Raw genomic sequence first — 23,300 nt, forward strand, 5'->3', positions numbered from 1 at the left:
GGCCTGTAGAATAAACAACCATTTAATCTCAGCGCACTCAGAATGACTACTGATATCACCCTCTCTAGGGCTGACATAGTCAAGTTCAAGCACCATAAACTTAAAACAAGGCTCAGCCCCTTCCTGCATTGCATGTTTAGATAAAGCATTGTTGTCAACATATTTACTAATAGAATAGAGATGCTCACTAATACGGTCTCTGAGGCACCGATTAGTCTTGCCAACATAAAATGAGTGGCAGACATCACACACATCCAGATATACAAGATTGGAAGAACCACAGCCAGCATATCTATTAAAATAAAACATGCGGGATGTATCAGAATGAAAAAACTGATTGTCAGTTTTAATAAAATTACACATGCTACATCCGTGACAGTGAAATGTCCCAATCTTATTAGCATTATGAGAACGCACAGGTTCAGAGGTCAGTTTCTTATAACCTAGCCTGTCCTTTAGAGTTTTACTATTTCTAACAGAGAAAAAAGGCAGTGTACCTAAAACAGTCTTACACTTCTGATCAACTCCAAAAACATTCCAATGTCGCCTTATTATATCACAAATCGACTTAAGATCATTGGAATAAGTCAGGCACATCCTCAGATTGTCACCTGCTTGGGTTTCAGTACACATAGATTCTTCTGACCTTTTGTAAAAAAAGGGTCTGGTCCTAGTTCTCCTAAGAGATATGGCATCATTCTGTGCTAAAGATACCTCTGTTTGGTTATAGTCCCTTTCTATAAACTCTTTCGTCAATAAATTGAAAGAATTATACATGTCACTATCTTTAGCATGAAGCATCTAGTTTTTGATGCGAAAGCGCTCATCTTTTATTTAATTTTATTTCTAGTTTTGTTTTTGTAATAAAGTTTTTATGTGATATATGCTGCCCGCTTAACCGTTTTTATTTCATTTTCATATTTTTTCCTTTGGTGATTTTGCTTCTGTTTTGTTTTAATTATAATTTAAGCTTTGCCCTGTCAGTTCTGTTTCACAGGCCCAGCAAAAATAGAGCCATACTAAAATTACCCAACTGGGCCCAAAACTCTAAGACCTGCATCCCCACCTTAACCTGTCAACTTATGCTGGGCCTAAACTATCACAGTCTCAAAATACATGCCTTCATTCTGCGGCTTTACAACCTTAACATTTCCATGATCCTGCTGTCATTTCTTGGATATACATGCACCTTGATAGATATAAACGTTTACAAACACATAAGACCTTTAAGTCCATGACACTGAAACCACCACTACTCTCCTATGGTCGTCTTGCAGTTCAAATTCTTGAGTCTATCTCTCTTAGTCCATTTTCATTTTTATGCACTTCTTGTAAGATTACCCCTTAAGTTTGGCTGTTTGATTAACTAAACTAGCATTTGTTTTTCAGTAATGGTTAAAATTACAATAATCACTTCATAAAATATCCATTCAGCAGGTAGCCAAAAGCATTAGAAATTCCTTCATTAAGACACATAGTAACAACTTCATAAAAGTAAATATGAGGAAAACAGTACTTTCCATTATTGCTAAAATCAGTCTCTCAAATGTAAAGTTACATATTTATTGGCTTCAATATCTGTTAATTGTTTACAACTTTCTGTAGACAGTATTGCTTAATTCATGCAACACTGTCAGTGGTAAGTGGTCCATTTCCAGAAGTCACTGTATACGCATTTGTATCCATGGTCAGTGTGACGCCCTTGAAGTGGTCCAGTAATCAAGGAGCCCATACCGTGTCACCAAATAGATATGTAAGTACGCTAAGAGCTTAAATATCTCTAAACAGACCAACCACAATTAAACAGTTTAAATATATTTAATAATAAATAATAAAAGAACAAGACAATACTCAGTAAGCAAACAGTTACATCAGAGTTCAAAATCACTGTAAATATTTAAAACAACATTGCAGGTATCCATGGTCAGTGTGACGCCCTTGAAGTGGCCCAGTAATCAAAGAGCCCATACCGTGTCACCAAATAGATATGTAAGTACTCTAAGAGCTTAAATATCTCTAAACAGACCAACCACAATTAAACAGTTTAAATATATTTAATAATAAATAATAAAAGAACAAGACAATACTCAGTAAGCAAACAGTTACATCAGAGTTCAAAATCCTTGTAAATATTTAAAACAACATTGCAGGACAGTCTCAAATAAATAAAGAAAACATCTAAGCTATACTTTACTATATTCTTATCTGAATCTAAAAGAGTTACTATGACCTAAAATTTACTTACAAGTGCAGATATGGTGATGAGTGGATGTTCTTGTTAGGTCAAATACAAAATACAAAATGCCCTGTCTCTCTCTCTCTCTCTGAGAGAGTTCTTAAATTAATATCTAATATTACTGCTAGGTTAGCTTGGATTACATCACTTTGTGTCACCTGGCTTTCAGTTCCCAAGCTAAACCCCCATTGTCAGAAACAGAATTTAGCATCTCTTTGTGGAAAATACATATCTCTCAGATGTTTGCAGATCCTGGAAGTCGTAAAACAATAAAACACTTCTACATCTCAAACCTAGTAATTACTTCTCTTTCAAGACAATACAAAAAAATTCCAGCTCTAGACATTGTGTCTGGTACTGCACTGAAACTGAGAGATAACATCTTCTGTTTATGGCCTAGTAATTATAAAAAAAATTAATTTCAACTATTTTCTCTGAATTTTTGTTTAAGTTAACCTCCTGTGTTCTAGTTTCCATTTAAAAATATACATCTAAACAGTCACAATAGTGCAGGTACATTCCTGTTCTATTCCAATAGGGCAAGCTGTGGTTACATTTTAGCTCAGTACTTTACACACACTTTATAAATCATATCAATATTCACAAATAAATGACAGATAATTATTTACAGAATTCCAAATAGCTGGGCTGGCAGTGTGACATTCCCCCCTCCCCCCCTTGAAAACTGAAGCTAATTTTGCAGGTGACCCTTGAGAAACTCTTTTTGACAGGGTTGACTATCTGGGAATACCTCACCCCATTCCCTGTCTTGAGAGCCCATCTGCATTGGCATTGCTAACCCTACTGTGGTGCTGCACTGTCATATCATATGCTTGCAACCCTAGGCTCCATCTTAGTAACTTGACATTTTTGCTGGCTGGCTCAATGTTGCCATGTTAAGGGACTGTGGTCTGTACCTACAGTGAATTTCCTTCCATACACATAAGGCTGAATTTTTTGCAGTGCCCACACTATGGCTAGACATTGCTTTTCTACAGCTGCATAACCTTCCTCCCTGGGTTGGAGCCTATGACTGAGATATACCACTGTGTAATCGTCTTCCTCTGAGGAGATCTGGCTGAGTATAGCCTCCACCCCATGGTTTGAAGCATCCACCTGCAAAATAAATTGTCTGCTGTAATCTGGACTGGCTAACACAGGGGGTCCTCCTAAAATTCCTTTAAGCTTCTAGAATGCCTGCTCACATGCTAGGGTCCACACTACCCTGTCTGGCTTGTTTTTCCTTGCCAGGTCTGTGAGGGGAGCAGTTATGGTACTATAATTGGTGACAAACTTTTTGTAGTACCCTGCTGTCCCTAAGAATGTCCTCACCTGCTTTTTGGTAGCAGGGGTAGGCCATGCCTTAATGGTTTCTACTTTGGCAGGTACTGGCCTGATTTTATCACTACCCACTCTATATCTCAGGTAGGAGACCTCAGCCATACCCACCTGACACTTACTGGACTTAATGGTCAACCCTGCCCTCTGTAGTCTGCCCAGCACCTCCCTGACATGCTGAAGGTGCTCTTGCCAGGAATGGCTGTAGATGAGGCAATATCATCTAAGTAAGCAAGGGCAAAATCTCCTGGTCCTGCTAGGATATGATCTATCAGCCTGTAGAAAGTTACTGGGGCAGTTTTCATCCCAAAGGGCATCTTTGTGAACTCATACAAGCCAAAAGGAGTCACAAAGGCTGACCTCTCTCTAGCACTGGTAGTCAAGGGCACCTGCCAGTAACCCTTGGTAAGATCATTAGTGGTAAGATACTTAGCTGTTCTAGGGCTTTTTCTGTCCTAGGCCCAAGGTAAACATCTGACTCTGTGTGACTATTTAATTTCTTGTAGTTCAGATAGAACATGGTGCTGCCATCCTTCTTTGGTACCATCACTGCTGGGGAAGTCCATTGACTGCTGAACTCCTGGATTACCCCTAGTTCCAACATTTCCTGTATCTCCTCCCTCATCTTTTGGGATCCTATATCCACATGATGCTGCACCAGGTGGGTAAACCCTGGCTTCACAGTGAACATGCCCCCAAACTCCTGTAAGACTACTCAGATTTCTCGAACCTGGGTAGGGGATAGCTGCGGGGACATTGCTACTCCTTCAACCGAGGTGTCAGTCCGAGCCTCACTGTGGAGATTAGTCACCAGATCTCCCTCAGACTCCTCCTGTCATCCACTGCAAATACTCAGCACAAGGGCCTCCCTATCATGGTAAGGTTTCATTTATGCCCCTGTATCCTGCCTAGCAGTTCTACCATTTAGTTAACATCACTGACCTTCCTTACCACCTCAAAGAGTCCCTCCCAAGCTGCCTGCAGCTTGTTGTGTCTGACAGGAATAAGAACCATAACCTGCTGCCCTACAGCATACTCTCTAGCTCAAGCATTCCTGTCATACCAGATCTTTTTCTGATGTTGGGTTTCTGCAGGTTCTCCTTGGCCAAGCCCATGAGTTCCCTGAGCCTTATCCTGTAGGACATTTGCCACAACAGACCCCTTGTGGGATTCACACTCATCCTCCCACTCATTATGAATCAAATCTAGAGGTCCCCTCACTCCTATGCCCATACAGCAACTCAAAGGGTGAATACCTGTGGATTCCTGGGGAATCTCTCTGTAAGCAAGCAATAGATGGGGAAAATATTAGTCCCACTCAATCTTGAACTGGTCTGCAAATGCCTGTAGCATGGCCTTGAGTGTAGAGTTTAACCTCAACAAAACCATTAGTCTGGATGGTAGGGGGTGGTCTTTAGGTGCTTCACCTCACAGTGCTTCCACAGAGAAGCCAGCAAGTCTAATGTGAAATTGGCACCTCTGTCAATCAGTATTTCTTTTGGAAAACCTACCGTGCTGAAAATATCTAACAAAGTATTTGTCACCTTTTCTGCCTCAATGGAGGACAATGCCACTGCCTCAGGGTATCTGGTAGTATAATCTACTACCACTAGGATATACTTCCCTGTGAAACTTGGGGTACTCAGAGGCCCCACAATATCCATAGCTATCCTCTAAAATGGCTCCTCAACCACAGGCAAAAGCATCAAAGCAGCTTTGGCATTGTCTCCTGCCTTGCCTACCTTTTGGCACTGCTCACAGATCCTGCAGTACCCTGTTACATCTCTGGAAATCTGAGGCTAATAAAAGTTCTGCACAGTACATCTCTTTGTACGTTTTATGCCCATATGACCTGCAAAGGGAATATCATGGGCTATGACTAGAAGTGCCAGACAGTGGGCTCTGTGCACTGCCAACTGCTGTATTCTCTCACCCTCCAGCCCTCCCTCGGAAGTCCACTCTCTATACAGAAACCCTTTGTACCAGTATACAGATTCCCCCTTTCCTTGAGAATCAGGCGCCTCACTGGCTACCTCCCTCAGGCCTTGTAATGTAAGGTCTGAGAGCTGAGCCTGTCTTAACTCTCTCTGTTTGCAAACCTTCCCAGCTCCCCTTCCACAGGAAGTCTGGCATCCTCTGACAGTGGTGCCTCACTGTCAGCCTGGGTACTACTACTCACCTCTCCCCTTGTAGCCACTCTGTCCAAGGGAACATCAGTACTCACAAGCAGCTGTGGCTCACCTTTAGTCTCACTGCTACAGGGTAGCTCCTTCCCTGAAGTAACCATGTCACCAGTCCTGGCTGCACGTGTGCAGTCTGTCTTGGTCTCCCCCAGGCTACCAGACCCACATGCTTGTCTCCAAGCCTGACTACATGTCACTGCATGCACACAAGGTACTGCATTACCAGAATCATTTCCTATCAGGACATCTGCAGGGATATCCTCAAACACACCTACTTGCTTGCTTCCTTTTCCACCCTCCCAGTCAAGGTGTACCCTAGCCAAAGGTATTTGTAATGGGGTCCCCCCTAAAGTTCTGACTGGAGTAGACTGCCCAAGCAAGTAATGTTCCTCTTTAACCATTGCAGGCTTCACAATGGTTAGGTCAGAGGCTGTGTCTCCCTTAGCAGTGGCCTCTTGCCCATCCACTAAGATACAATATAACCTCTTGTGGTAGTTTGGTACTCTTGTTGTCTCGAGCCAACTTTCTGCTGGCATTCTGACATTCCCACTTACTGACTCTCCCACCTTTTGTTCCTCACCTTGCCTCAGTGGACATCTATGTGTTACATGGCTGGTTGCATTTAAAACATTTAACCCTTGGTCCTGCATTTATACCTGACTAGTGGCTTCCTCTACTACTGGTGGATTCTGTTGTGGCAGTCTGGGCTGCCCACCATGGATTCCCTTAGACCCATGAGCAGCATTTGGTGTCCCTTTTCTGTGCAGTGATGCCCTGCTTGCTAGGTATAGGTCTCCCTTTTCCCCCAACTCATCCGCAGTATTGCATTGCCTATCAGCTAACCAGATTCTCATGTCCTCAGACAATGGGCTAAGGGCTTGTTCCCTCACCAAAAGGTCTGCAAGCCCTTCAAAAGTGGTAACGTGACAGCCACTCACCCACCTATGAAAATAAGTGCTAAGTTTAGAAATATAGTCACACACACTATCTGCTTTGTGTCTATGCTCACAAAATGTTTTCCTATAAGCTTCAGATGTTAACTTAAAACATTCTAACAAACAATTTTTGACTGTATTATAATTTAAGCAATCAGTATCAGACAATTTAGAAATAACAGTTACAGCTTTACTATGGAGTAAGGGGGTCAGGAACCGTACCAAGAGCCCTTGGTTAACATTATACTGTTTACATAACCTTTCAAACATATGAATGAAACTACCAAAATTATCCTCCTCTGTACATTGTGGAAGAAATTTACTGACCTTTGTTGCTTCAGGGGTTCAGTTACTCCCTTACCCATTACCTCCATGACCCTGGTGAAGAGTCAGCATCTCCTTTTCATGTTGCCTCTACCACTCATTTTCTTCAGCTTCCAGGCATATCAGTGTCTCTGCTGCTTCTAATTACATTTATTTCTTATAGGTTCATATGTGTTTACTTGGCTAATGACCACAAGGGCTTTTTTAAGCCCAGCCATGCATCTCAAATCTCTGAAAAGTTCTGATACCCTTGATAAGTGGTAAGCATGGGCCTGGGAGAGGAACCATGTACAGGTTACCTGTTTGCATCAGAGACATAGGTGCCAAACCAGGGATGAATTTCTGGTTTCCCATTCAATTGTCCACATTGCACTTGAATTGAGGTAGGGAGGAACTCTGCTTCACATGGATTGGGAGCCTGTTCCATAGACTGGGTAGTCTCTGGGATACATACCTATCTCTCCCGCAGGTCCTATTTATATCACAGGCAAGGTTTAAGTCTTTAGAATGGGTAATTCTGGTACTGTTTGTTTTGTGGATATGTAGGAGGTCCATCAGAGTGGGGTATGATAATGCCCTGTATGCCAGGCATATATCTCCCCTCAAAAGCCTGTAGGAGACAGAATACAGGGATAGGGCCTTGAGGCGGTCAGCATAGGACATATTACTTATGCCCTGTATTCCTTTAGTGAGGAACCTCTGTAGACATTCTAGTTGTTGGATATGCCTAGTTAGGTACATACCAAAGGGGCATTGTACTAAATGATAGGTCTGATGAATGCAGAATACAGTGGAACAATGACTTCCTTGGACTTAGATGCCATACCTTTGTTTATAAGTTGCACAACATAGAATGATTTCCTCACTACAGTAGACACGTGATGATCAAAGGCTAGATTACTATCTACATGTGTCCCTAAGTCCCTGACTACTGGGTCAGCTCTAAGGGCTATGTTGCCAATATGATCATTGCCAGGAATGGATGACTTCCCAAGGGATGCTATTATGCATTTCTTGGCATTTAGTTTTAGTCCATGGCCCTCATACCAGTTATTTGTCTGTGTCAGCCCCTCTTGGAGAACATTTGTATCAGTGTGAGATTCAACAACAGCTGCAAATTTGCAATCATCTGCAAATTTAGTCAGCCAGAGACCACTGACATTGGCCTTGACTTCTGAGAAGTAAATGCCAAAAAGGAGCTGTCCAAGGACTGATCCCTGAGGGACTCTACTTGTGACTGACCTCTTTGTAGAGGTGGACTCCCCAATTCTACCTTCCTGGATTCTGTCTATGAGCCAGTTGGTGATCCACTGGGTGGAATACAGGTTTGTACCTAACCTCTTGAGTTTGTCAACAATGCCTGAGCAGGGTATTGTGTCACATGCCTTGGCTAGGTCAAGGTAGGCAGTGTGAATGATTTTGCCCTCATCCATTGCTTTGGTAACTTCTCAAATAAGTCCACCAGGTTGAGTAGGCATGATCTCCCTTTGATGAAACCAAACTGGGGTGGGTCCAGTGTCTGGAGGTTTACTATATGTCTATTAATCATCTCCATGATAATTCTTTCCATGGCTTTACATATAAGACTATTGAGACTTATAGGTCTGTAGTTTCCAGGGTCTGTAGATGGCCCACCTTTGTGCAGAGGGATGGCTGTTGCGCTTCTCCATTCATGAGGCACGAAGCCTGTTTCGAGGCTAGATTTAAATAGTAGTTCCAGAGGCCCTGATAGGGCATGTTTCATGCTATTTAGAAGGCATCCTGGGATATTGTCTGGGCCCATTGATGCAGTGTTCTTGGTCTTAAAGAGAGCATTAAGGACCTGTTCCCTAGTGATAGTAGGGGGAGGTATATTTGATGATATTTTCAGAGGGAAGGTTGAGGGGGTGAGAGGCGTAAAGTTGGAGCTGAATTTATCAGCCAGGAGGTTTGCCACATCTTCTGGCTCAGTATAGGTGGCTCCATTTACAATGAGGTCTGCACACAATTGTGTATTACCTTTGAGGTTTTTGACATAGCTAAAGAATGCTTTGTGGTTGTCCTTGGCCTGGGAAATCAAGCATACCTCAAATTTGGCTTTGGTAGACTTTATTTGTTTTCTGAATTCTTTGTTAAGTTTGATGAGAATGCTTTTATTCTTCTGGGTGCTGCACCTCCTAATTTTTGCCATGATTTTCTTCCTCCTGTTATACATCCGATTGATTTTGTGATTCCACCAGGATGGCTTTTTTTTTAGTTAGTTCTGCACCTCTTTGTGGTGAGTACAGCTGCCTTTATGCAGCTATTAACATGCTTGTACAGGGTTTCTGTGAACAGTTCTGCATAGGCAGAAGTGTTCTCAGGGTTTCTAGGGGCTTGAAATCTTATTAACTGCTTAACAGCAGGTTAGCCTTAGAATAATTCCTGAATATTCCCGGTTGAGCTGGGGGTCCAGGTTTTATTTTTACTTCAAGGGAGACCATTTTGTGGTATGACCTTACCAGGGAATGCATTACAGTAGAGGGTGTGCAGCACTCTCCCAAATTAGTGAGGACCAGATCCAGTATGGTTGCACCCCTGGTTGGTGTACTGACTATCTGGTCCAGGGAATTTGTATTTACAAAATCCAGGAATCTCTGTGCATGAACGTTTGATGTCATATTGGATTCCCAGTCAATAGTGGGGTAATTAAAGTCACCCATGAATATGGTATTGGGTTGGTTGGTTAGTGTTTCTAATAAGTTTAAACACATGGTATGGGTTTCCTGGGTCATAGAGGGGGACCTATAGCTTGCAAGAAAGTGATATTGGATTTTACCTATGGTGATTTGAACATGGAGCAGCTCAATTGCATTGTCCTGTTTGACCAGCCTTGAAGTATATTTATTTTTGATATAAACAGAGACACCTCCACTTTTAGTCCCTGCTTGTGAAGTAGTTGGTCTAAATGTGTGGAAGGCATTATAATCTTGCACTGTTGGTGTGCTCTCCAAGACTTTAAACCATGTCTCAGAGACCACACAGACATCAGCACTCTCTAGGGTAAAAAGAGCTTCCAGGGAGTGGAGTTTTTTGTTTAGGCTCCTAACATTGGGCAGTAATACCTTTAGATTTTCTTGGTTTTGATTTGCTATGTCGGAAGTACTTTCAGTTTGTCATTGCCTAAAAATGGCACTATGGGGGAAGACAATGTTTTAGCTAATATTAGAAAGCCTAGAGGAGAGAGGTGCAGACCATCCCTGGCAAAACAGCATGGTCTGTTGACCATCCCCTTCCATGCTGACAAATATTGCACCCCCTTAGAATGACACCAGAAACTAAACCAATTATTAAAGTCAATCATCTTTTGTTCGTATTGTGGCATCATCTTTGCAGAAGGTAAAATGCTGCTCAGTGCTAGGCTGATACTATCCTGAGACGCATATTCCGAGAGTTCTATGATATCTCTCTTCATATAGTCTAGGGAGGTACGTCTCAGGTCATTTACTACCACATGAACTACGACTGAGTCATATTGGTAACTGTGGTCCAATGACCTGAGTGCATAAGTAATGTGACAGATCCTAGCCCCTGATAAGCAGCTGACCATAACTTTCTCCTTACTCAGCTTGGTGGGAGGGAAATCAGTGTTTCTCATGATGGTGTCTCCAGTGACTAGAATGTTGTGGCAGTCTCTCTCTGCTGATTATATTTCCAACCGTTTGGGCTCCAGTTCAAGTCTCTTTAACTCCAGATGGATTTTTAAGTCCTCTTTGGAAAGGTTGAACTGTCCATTTTCTGAAAGCTGTACATCTCCAAGGCCAGCCTGGTTGTCCACCTGATTGTTGGTCTGGGATGTAGCTGTGCCCAAGGCTACAATCATTTCTGCCTTAGGTTGGCATGCACCAGTATTTTAGCCTGGCACATCTCAGCCAACTGGCTCCTTCTCAGCTTGCCATACTCTTCTGCTGACATGCTTGCCTGCTCTCCCTGACTAACTAAGCTAACAAAAAAAAAATAATAAAATAAAACAATTGTGATATGGAATTCTAAATGTTCACTGTGTGGCTGATTGACAGTACAAACACCTTTCTTAGAGACTACTGTTCACATGCTACAGGAATTCAATATCCACACCACTACAAGCCAATTAATATGTGATGTGGCTATCCCACCACTGTCAACCAATTAATATGTGATGCTGCAGCACTGGCCCAGTAATCAAAGACCCTCGGTCCTCACCACTGGCAACAGTGGGGAATGTACACACTGGGAGGATGACAAGTACACACACACAGTAAAGTGCAATTTCCCTTAAGAGCATACAGAGATCACAGTCAGACTGTGGCTGGTTTCTCCCTCTTTTTCCAGAACCCCAATAAGACTCCCCACTGGCACAGCTATACGGTTGAGATCTCAGCTGAGTGGCTAAACCAAGATCTCCAGCACCCTCTCTGTCCAACCAGTGCTTTGTGTCCCTGCCGAAGTATCTGACACGCACACTCTTTGAGATTTGATTTATACACAAACACAAACTCACACCTGGGAAAGGCTGGCACAGGTTTACCAGCTATGCCCCCTTCTACCCAGACTATAAGGTAATTCCAACTGCCACCAGACACTACTGATCAGCTACTTTGAGACCCTTAAAAAGGGTGTCCAGTCCTAATGTGTAATGTTACTATTAATCCAAATGGTAGTTTGACCAAGAGCAAGGCTGTTTAGGAGGGCCTGTACAGTGTCACCAAATAGATATGCAAGTACTCTAAGAGCTTAAATATTCTAAACAGACCAGCCACAGTTAAAAAGGTTTAAATATAATTAATAATAAATAATAAAAGAACAAGACAATACTCAGTAACTAAACAGCTACATCAGAGTTCAAAATCACAGGAAATATTTAAAAACAACATTGCAGGACAGTTGCAAATAAATAAAGAAAACATCTAAGCTACACTTTAATATATTCTTATCTGAATCTAAAAGAGTTACAATGCCCTAAAAACTTAGTTACAGCAAGGCAATTGCAGATGTGGTGATGAGTGAATGTTCTTGTTAGGTCAAAGACAAAATACAAAATGCCCTGTCTCTCTCTGAGAGAGTTCTTAAATTAATATCACATATTACTGCTGGGTTAGCTTGGATGACATCACTTTTGTCACCTGGCTTTCAGTTCCCAAGCTAAACCCCCATTGTCAAAAACTAACAGAATTTAGCATATCTCTGTGAAAAGCACATATCTCTCAGATGTTTGCAGACCCTGGAAATCATAAAACAATAAAGCGCTTCTACATCTCAAACCTAGTAATTACTTCTCTTTTAAGACAATACAAAACATTTCCAGTTCTAGACATTATGTCTGGTACTGCACTGAAACTGAGAGATAACATCTTCTGTTTATGGCCCAGTAATTATAAAAAAAAAATAATTTCAACTATTTTCTCTGAATTTTTTCAAGTTAACCTCCTGTGTTCTAGTTTCCATTAAACATGTACATCTTAACAGTCACAATAATGCAGGTACATTCCTGTTCTATTCCAACAGGGCATCCCGTGGTTACATATTAGCTCAGTACTTTACACGCACTTCTGTATAAATCATATCAAATATTCACACATGATATAGAATTATTTACAAAATTTCTGACAGCTGGGCCGGCAGTGTGACAGTCAGTATTGAGAATGTCAATACATACTTCTGAATACCTTCAGGAACATCTGTCAAGTTAAAAGAAAGCTAATGTAAAATACAGTGGGCTTAAAAAATGTAAGCTTTTTTAAACAGCTATCTCTGGTATGTAACACTTGTAATCAGTGGCTGACAATGTGATGCAGAATGTACTGGCCTTAGGTAAGTCCTACATGACTCAGTTATTTTTGGATTATTAGTGTACTCCCTATCTGAGCTTCATCCATAGCTGGGCAAATAACAAAAACAGTCTCTATACCCCAGAGAACAAGTCCAGTTTTCTGAACAGGTAATTCCATACTGAAAATGTAACAGCCTGTGAAAAGTGAGATCCCTTCCACCTCTGCTACAACACCTGAAGTATGAAGATTTATAAGTTTCTGCTAAGAGTTGCCTTTGCACATGACAGAGCTACATGTTCACTGAACTAAAACTTTATTCCGGTATTTTATGTGTGTGTGTGTGTGTGTGTGTGTGTGTGTGTGTGTGTGTGTGTGTGTGTGTATCTGTATATATATATATATATATATATATATATATATATATATATATATATACATATATATATATATATATATATACACACACACATACATATTCTTATATTACTGTTTTACAAGCATAATGCATTTCATATTGTATAATGTTTATTTTGCTGTATACTTTGACCATGACAGAAAAAGGTCCATTTAAGTTAGTTCAACTCTCTAGTAGACAAATGTCAAAGAAATGCATATTCTTGAATATGTAAAGTTAGCATAACTGTATAGATTTGTATTCTCTGCGCAGTTTCATAATACCCAATTACTCATAGTTAATGGGGTAGTTTTTGTTTCGCAGTGTTAGCAGTAGTTTTGTATGGATGTACAAATTCACAGAACTTCTACTCCTGCATATATCAGTGCATTATTTGTTGTTACTTGTAAGAAAATTACGGCTAGCACATTTTCTGAAATTGTGAAAAAGGGTCGCAGAATTAGCAAGCTGATTAACAGCAGTTAATAAGATTTCTGATGTCTGAATGAAAATAGATCTCTAATTATAATTAGCAGAGCTAAAAGCGTATCAGACTATGATTATGTCACCAAGTCCTGTAGTGTTTCATCAAAAAGTGATAGAATAACTGCAGTGTGTGACAGCACATGTTATTAACCCAAACCCAAGTAACAACTGTTGATATTCCCATAATAATCAATGCACCTGTACATCACCTACTCTATTTCTTTACCATTATAAAAACAGCATCATCAGTTTTCACAGCTTCCAGTTAAACTCAACATTTTCTTAATGTACATGTTTTCATAAAGCACTGTATATGGTCTCAAGGCAAGGTATGATTCTATATCCTATACTGATATGAGATGACCAAATAAGCCCTCTGATATCAATCATGATGTTTACAAACCATCACATAGAAAGGAAAATATTCTTCCCTTCTTCATACACATTACCCTCAGTGCATTACACATACTTTGGCACTGTGTGTTTAAACAGTGGAACACAGTGAAAAAACATTACATTGTTATGAGAGTTGCTATTAACTTTTTAAGTCCCAGTAGACTCCAGTACCTCTTTTAAGTGTGAATTTTTCCAGTTGTAATGTGTTTGAAAGCAGAAGCTGTGCAAATTAATTGAGATCTGTAGGATGTAACAAATTTATAACTTGTAACTATTCATTAGTGCGTCCTTTCAGCCTAATGCTGGAGTTGTCTGTATTATGGAGTACATGCTCAAATGCCACTGTAAGATGAAATAACACATGAATAGTGACCCAGCTCTTGAGAGTGATCAGATGAGTGGGTAAGTACCTAGCACATAAATACCTTTGGCAGAGGCTGAACGCTAAAGCCATTGAATATTAAAATATTAAGATGTGGAATGCATGTTGCAAACATAGGTATTGCTTTTTTCAAAGCATACAGCACCTCCTTTGGTTAGAATAATGTTAAAGCCCCCCCCCAGTACAATTTAATTTCACATCATCAGAAATCTTCAAATCATAGCATCTCCAATTTGTGACTAAAAGGCAATCAAAGGCACTGCCATATGAGATAATTCAGACACTGCTCACTTCTAATCAATACCTTTTCTTTTTACTAAGCGAAAAGTTTCCTATTCCACTTTGAGTTAGGCTGAGTTAAGCTTAAAAGAAAGGATTGAGGGGGTAGAGATGTGCATCCTAGGAAATGACAAGAAAATGTCGAGCTTAGCATTTAGTTAGTTTTAAAATGAAATGCAGTGTGATTAGGGAAGTGCTTAAACTGAGACATGAAAAACTACACTGCCTAGTCTCCTGAATTCTGATTCATACTTGTTAGAACAGGCCCTAGCACCAGTGAGTTGTAATAGTAGTAACTGTTAAATGTGGAGGGTTCCTAATCAATAACAATAACTGTGAATGGAGGAGGGTTCATAGTCAATTTATACAGCTTCAACACTGTACAAATCAATATAAATACAATAATGAAAGACAGCATGAAATGGAAATTATAACAGCAAATCAATAAAAGACTGCCATTAAACAGAATTAAATAAAAAACTAAATATGATAAACCATTGTCTTACTGAGAAAACTTCTGTAAAAGCAAGCAACCAGGCCAGCCATAAGTTAAGTCAAATAAATATATTTCCAGGGAATTCTTGAAGTCACCCCCCCATGGGGGGGGGTGCTGTCAGCCAGACATCTAGTTAGTTATTTCCAGAGATGTTGTCCTTGGTGAGCAAATGCCTGAACCCCACAGGATTTATGCTGTACAAGCAAAACCAATACGAACTCCTGAGTGACTAAATGTACAGATTAGGCCAGCCAATAACATAACTTTAAGATCCTGCATACAAGAAGAAGCTAAACCATGTAGGTCTAAGTAACCCAGTATTAGAATTCTATAGATGACACCCTACTTGATTTGAAGAAAGTGCAATCTATCCAGGACTTGCAAAATACAGTGTTTCTTAGAAACAACACTGAGTTGCTGGATTGCATCATTTTTCTCAGGCTGCAAGAGATCACTTGGAAGTCTCAAATAAAGCATATTAGAAATTATCCCAAGGGAGGATATTAGGGTATGTGCCACATGAAGATGATCTAAAGAATAAATGAAATGCTTGATTACAGTGATGTTCCTAAAATGGAAGCATGACAATTTGAAAACTGCAATCCAGTGCTTTAATATCAGCTTATCATCAATGGTCATACTTAAGTCTTATATCTGTGATAGGAATTACAATACAAGGGATACTGGGGGGAAAACTGAACTAGAACGTCCCTAAAAGTTATGTGAATTATCATTGCAAACATAATGAGAGGTGTTGAGGTCTTGCAGGTTATCAACAACCCAGGAGTGGATGCACTTGAAATCACTGCCTAAATTGTTACTGGCTGATATAGAACAGTGGTATTGCAGACATCTAATTCAAATAATGCCTCCCAATGAAAGTGTGGGCATCATGAATTACTGTAAATCAAGTATGGAAAACTGTGGAATATCACATCAAAAAAGATTAAGGAGGAGTTAAACCCAGAAACTACTCTGCACACTCATTTTGAGAAGGAGGAGGTAAAATGGCCCAAGTATGCACCAGTGATACTGCATTAATGCTCTACCTGGTACAATAAGATGGAAAGGTCCACTGTAGTCAGATGCTGACAAGGAATCGACAAGGACTAGAAAAGAGAAATGTCAGTAATCCTTTACCTTAATATTATTAGACTGTAAAGGGGCCATTTCAGTACTATGTCATGCAAGAAAACTGGAATGGCATGGATCATTGATATTATTTCTCAAGTATAATTCCAACTGTAAATACATTACTTTTTCAAGAACCTTGCCAATAAAAGGAAGGTTTGTGATAACCACAAGAAGTAGCGTGTGCCCATGCAGCAAAAATCAGTTAACAACCAAATAAATCAAAAATGCTCACCTAGTATTCTCCCACTCTTGATAAATCACTCAGTTGAAGTTAAGAAACAAATGACCATCAAGGAACATATTAAAACAAAAAGAATAGCTTTAATTTGTTCAAGAAACTTATGTTTAAAAAAAAACATTAAAAGTTAAGCGCTTTCTTCCTTATTGGTAGGACTTCATCAGAACTAGTTATCCATTACATAATAGAGTTGTTTTATAACTGTGGTTCAGTTGTCACATGACTTTATGGAACCAATCAAAAGTCAGTTGCCGTGGAAAACTGGTAGAAGCATAAGATGTAATGTGATCTCAGTAGTCATTCAGTTTCCTAACAAAGAAATCAGTACTCTCCACTGACATAAGTAGTAAATGAAATAAATATGTAAAAAAATGTATGTTAGCCATACCAATAATGATTCCTCATCCTGAAATCTTATAACAATCTTAAAAAGTCTTATATAAAGCTTGTACCCTGCTTGTAAATGTTTCATCTCCCAAACCCCTGCTTACACTTATCAAGAGTATCAGAATTTGTCAGAGATTTGGGATGTATGGCTAGACTTAAAAAGGCCCTTGTGGTTATTAGCCTAGTAAACACCTATGGACCTATGAACCTATAAGAAACAACTTTAAAAAAAGCTTGTAAAAAAACTAATATAGAAACTTATAAAAAGCTTATAAAAATGTGACAGTGTTCAAAGTATCACACTCTTCATCATGAGTGTAGGCTTAATGTAAATGTTTGTTGAGTCCTGGGAAATTGGCAGCATTTAAATTAAGTTGCCATTTTAACTCTATATTCTAAAAAGTTTTCCCAGTTCCTCCTCTTTCATCAATAGCAGTGATCTCTAGGATACTAAATACAAATTTCTTAAAACCTTGGCATGCCACAGAATGTTTATACAATGCGCTGTTAGAGTTTTTGGGTTTTATATCGTAGTTGCGTTAGTGCATCCTTTTCCATAAGGCCCGCTCAGTCTTTCCGAAATAAAATTTGGGACAATTGATGCATTTTTCTAGGTAATTCACCCCTTTGGTGTAGAACTACAGGAAGGTTATTTTTCTTTGTTTAGCAAGGATATCAAATTTGTACCCCACAAACATATGGACATGAGACACTTTATTAGAGTTGAAACTCTTTACGAGAAAATTAAACTTTTTAGTTAACACTAATGAATCAGATGTAGCACTAAGGGAACATGATTTACTATGGAAGAAAAAAAGACTTTTTAACCCTCCCTTAATCCCTCTAGTGGCACCGTTTGAAAAGTGTGTAAAAGCCTTGCTCCTCTTCTCAGTATCATACAGGCCACTGAGAAGTGACCTCCATTGTGTATATAAAGCTTCAACAAACCATATTTTGTCAGATCTATTACACATTTGTAGGTCCTTTGGTATAATAAACACCTGCTCTGGAGATCTCAATCACTCGTCCACAATAAATGGTAGATGTTAGAGGGATAGGTTTGTATCACATAGGATTTCACTTCTGTGGAATCATCTTGTACTCCACATAGAACCAAGTAGTTCTCTTACTCTTTTCACATGTAATTTAGATGAATGGATGGGTAACTGCAAATTGATCCCCAGTTTTGCACCCCATCCTTCATGGATAGGGGAAACATGTAAATGTCCCAACATATCCTTGCTCAGGCTTTCTATGACTTTTTTGTATTCAAAATATAAGGACTAAAAACTATCATGGGAATGTAAGGCCAAGCCTCTTACGATCAGCACAGATCAGTAATAATCTTGTGAGCACTTATGAACCAATAGCCTGTAGTGTAATCTCCTTTAACTAAGCTGGAAGTACTCTGATCTTGACAGAAGCAAGGACAATTTGGTACAGAACAGGGTCAAAAATAGCTAATTGAGCATACATGTATTGTACATGCATAATCGTTAGAACAAAGCCCATCAACACACATCACTGCAGCCTAGTGATGCCTCCAAGCATTGCTTGTTAATCTTTGCATTCATTTCAAAATCAAGCAATATGCAGGGTATTAGAAGATTTCATCTTAAAGCTTACAGAATGGCAACCACAACTATATTGATATATAACCTCTGTCTAGTACAGATACAAATATTAAATAGTGCTTGTATACTATATTTGTATTGTAATAGTTTCCATATTTCTCCAAATATCTCAACAGTCAGGTGACACAGAGAACTGCTCAGCCTCACATAGAAGTACACAGCTGTGTGAAGAAAATGCTGCTGATTGTATGTGTGTTGCTTGAATGGTTACAGCCATATTTTAAGCTATTTATACAATGTTACCTAATTTATATTTACTTTGGTTATTGTGGCTTATAAAAATTGTATATGAACTAGTCTTGAATGAATGCAGCCACAATAAAGGTTACTTTGTGCTGAAAAAATTTAAAGACGTTTCAGATAAAAGGATCAACCATAAAGTACTGCCATTTAAAGTTGTCTAGTAACACTTATGGTTCTAAAGATATAAATATTTGAACTGAGACAACAACCTTTTTTTAATAAAGCTCAGCTCACACTCACTGGGAGTTACAAGTACAAATCCACTGGAGGAAATGAGTTAATGAAACTCACAACCAAACACTAACAAGGCCTCTGCAGGTGGGGAAAAGTCTAGTTTCCCACACAAGGGTAAGTAGGTATTTTGACTTTGATATTTAAATTTTCAAAAAATGTTGGCACTTCAGCATTGTAAAGTGATTTACTTTACTTGCAGTGTACCACTATTCACAAACTTAAGAACTTTCTATGCTATCACATTTGTGAAGGCATGAACAGAGGTGCAATCCATATTGACAGAGCTGGGTTCCGCAGTATCATTAATACTTATCTTTGTAATGGCAAAGTATAGATGTTCAGGTAACACTGACAGTCTTATGTGAATCAGAGGAGACAAATTTGAGTATTAATATGTAGGTTAATGAACTTAAGGCACTCTTACTTGATAATTATTGGGCTTGTGGCTTGATAAAAGATAATTACTTTCAGAGACAGATTATATTGGTGAAGCTGCAGGACAGTACGAGTAGAGAAGGGTAGGGTGTGATAGATGGAATAGTAGGAACAGATGTGGAAAAGTATGAGTGGTCCATCAGATCACATTCAATGTTTTAATCATCTTTACAGGTTTACCTCAACTATAAAAGGATGCAATCTCACTTTTTATAAAGGTGACCTAGTCATGCTAGTAGAGAGCAAATTTATTGCCTTCTATTTAGAAAATACTTTGTATAAACTTCTGCTAGATCTGATACCGATATGAGGATAAAAAATATTGCATCTAAATAATGAAAAACAAATTAATTGGATTCCACAAACGATTAATTTCTAACCATATACAGTAGTTGTAGTTCAGGTGTATTCCTTTAAGTTTGTTGGACACTTTACCACATCAACAATTCCACATAAATATGATCATCTCCAAAGCAGAAACTCAGCTGAAAACTGCTTACAGAGCAACCCATTTACTAATTCTTTGTACCAGCTCTACTTTATATAGGACAATCCTTCCAGCTTACTAACTCTTTTTGTCAGCTCTACTTTATGTAGGACACTCCTTCCAGCTTACTAACTCTCTGTGCCAGCTCTACTTTATGTAGAACAATCCTTCCAGGGGTGGAGTATGATCTTTGCATGTTGGCTTTTCTGCAAAACCTTAATGGCTGACAAATCTCTGCCTACAAAATCTACAAATGTATAGCTCTCCGTAAAACAGGTGTCTCACTTGTCAGGATCGGCCCTAGGTCAACTGGTGCCCTAGGCAAAACAGCTCCACGGCGCCCCCCAACACATTACCAGGTGCCCCATCCTGGTATACCTACACCAAATTAATACTGGAAAAGTGCCCCTGCTACACCGGCGCCCTAGGCGGCCGCCTAGTTGGCCTATGCCTAAGGCCGGCCATGTTTGTTAGAACAAAGTGACTAGTCATTTATGCCATTATTGAGAAACTTGTTTAACTTCTTTATACCTCACCCTTCAATATCAATTAGAGTGGACACTGTTGGCTTCTTAGTAAGCTAATTAATGTCATTTCCCCACAAAAAGTGATTTCTTGTTTTCTTTATTATTTAACTAAGGTAACCCCACTGGACACAATTATTTGGGGCAACCTAGTTAAGTGACTTGATCAGAGTTGTACAGCGGGCAAACAAATAACAAGGAACGAGGAACTCATATCAGGCTACAAGATTCAGAGGCTGTTCTAGGCTATTTTAGTCCATTGACCATATATGCCTTGCCAATACCTGCTCTCAAGCTTTACCTCAGGGCAGTTAGTCCTGGAGTAAACTTGAGGGTACCCATCTAGTAATTAAGGATGAATTAAATCATGTAAGTTTATTACAGAGAAGGGGAAGACCTTGCTGATGACCCCCCCATTTACTCTGTTTATCTGCTGATGACAGTTCAAGTTTCTAGAGTTACCTGCACAGATCACCCCTCAGATGTCTATTAGACAGCCACTCCTGATAACAAAAAGACCAGAGGTATTTTGATTAGAATCCTCTGAGGTTTTTTGAGTTTGTTGATATGTTGAATGAGGTACATCCCAAACGGTCCACTGCACTGTACTCTCTAATGTATCTTATCAGTACTCAGTACAGAGAAACAATAATATAGCTGGATCTGGGTTAAATACATCTGGCTATTAGCAGTGCTTCTCAGAAGGATTTCCTGACCACTGTTGCAACATGAGGGAATTATCTACCCATGTTTCAAAGTCTCTCTCACCATCTTTGTTTGGGAGTTGGGTATTTTCTGTACTGTAAGCTGGGTGTAGTGCTTGTTTAACAAATGTAAAATACTGGATTTTTTTAGCATTTAGTTTTAGCCTATTTTAAGATCTCACACTGTTAACATGTTGACTTTGTAGCCTCTGTGTATCAGCAGAGGATATGTGTACAACATCTAGTTTACAATCATCTGCAAACTTAGTTAACCTGACTTCCCCATTTTTGATTTGGAGATCAGAGAAGTATATGCAGAACAGCAATGGTCCTAGCATGGATCCCTGTAGAACCCCACTGGTTACCTTCAAGCACTCTGAGGACAAGCTCGCCAACCTCACAGTGTGGGTTTTGTCCTTTGCTATCCATCTAACTACATAGGGATCAATCTGAAGCTGATTAAACTTGTTAATAATGTTGGCATGTAGTATGGTATCAAATACCTGTGTGAGGTTATGGTATGCAGTATAGACAGAATTGTGACTGCCCTCAGCTTGCATTACCCTGTCAGAAAATTCCCACATTCATCAGACTGGATCTATTCATAACTTTGCCAAACTGTTGGGAGGTCTATAGTCTTATAAAAAAATTTATACCATAGTTTATCAGGTCAGTTATGACCTGTTGCATGTGCTTTGCAGATAAGGCTTGTTAGGCTGATGGGTCTGTATTTCCTGGGGTCCGTGGTGGGGTCACCCCCTTATAAAATGACATCAAAACTGCTGAGTGCTATACTTTGAGGCCAAACTGGTGGATATGCTCAGGTTAAATAACTGTAGGAGAGAGTACCCCAGCACGTTTATTGTTGTTCAGCAGGCAGCCTGGTAATGTACCTCTAAACTATCCAGATTTTGGCAGAATGTCCAGATTGTTGATTATATATTTTTGTTTATTCATCATAATGTTTGATTTTTTTTTTTTGACAAATCACTGAGAACTGAATTTACCAAACAATGACATACATTTGAGCTTCAAAGTACATATCCTTCAGAAAATACAAGTTAAGACAAAACCTTTTATTCAAGCAACTTTAGAAGAATTATGAGTAATATTTAAAAGTTGTCCCCATTTATGAGCCTTTGTCCACCCATTATTTTAGGCTTTGTCTAGATTTCGTGTACTAAGAGATTGAGATGTATGGCTGGCATGTTGGCAGGTCTTGCAGAGGATGTATTTTTTTGTTTTGGAAACTAACTTTAACAAGTGTTCTTTTGTGATGGCAGGAGGTTTGAAATCCCTAGGTTTTTGTACAGATGGCTCTGGAGTGAAATTTGCACTGAATTTGTTTTCTAATATATTAACTAGATGCAATAGATCAGGATAGGTAGTACTCAGGATAGGAAGTACCACTTTGAATAAGTTCAGAGCAATGGTGGGCATTATTTTATAACTACTGGACATAAGTAAAGAAGGATTTGTAATTATCTATATCTTCTACTGCCTTTCTAAGCTCACGGGAAATCTCTGTTTCCTACTTTCCATACCTTAGATAACCTTTTGATGGTGACCTTGATTTGTGGGTGTTCAGTTCTGCTGTATATTCTAATGAACCTTTTCCTTTTACTGTTTACTTATGCATGTTGATCACCAGGCTGGTTTCCTTTTCCTCTTCCCATTTTATTTAGTTTTGGCAGGAACTGAGAGATTTATATAATTATCTAGGTGACCACAGAATTTATCTGCATGGCTACTACTCATGTCAACATTATGGGGGAGAGGGGGGGTTACAGTTATATTTGAAGTTTTAGACTTCATCCTAGAATTCTAGGAAGTTTGTGTAGCTGAAGCCTTTGAACACTGATATTTCCATCTTCTAGTTTATGTATTTTGAAGGACAAGGTTACCAATTTGTGGCCAGACTTGACCGGGGGAGGGATATACCTGTGAGGTAGTGCATAGAAAGGCTATATATCTAAAAATAAATATCAAGAACATTTTGTCCTCTAATGGGCTCTTTGACTATTTTATCTAAGAAACTTTCACTTTTCAAATAACGGGAGTTT

This window comes from Protopterus annectens, chromosome 8.part0 (genome assembly GCF_019279795.1).
Source record: "Protopterus annectens isolate FY-2018-M chromosome 8.part0, PAN1.0, whole genome shotgun sequence".
NCBI classification, from domain to species: Eukaryota; Metazoa; Chordata; order Ceratodontiformes; family Protopteridae; genus Protopterus; species Protopterus annectens.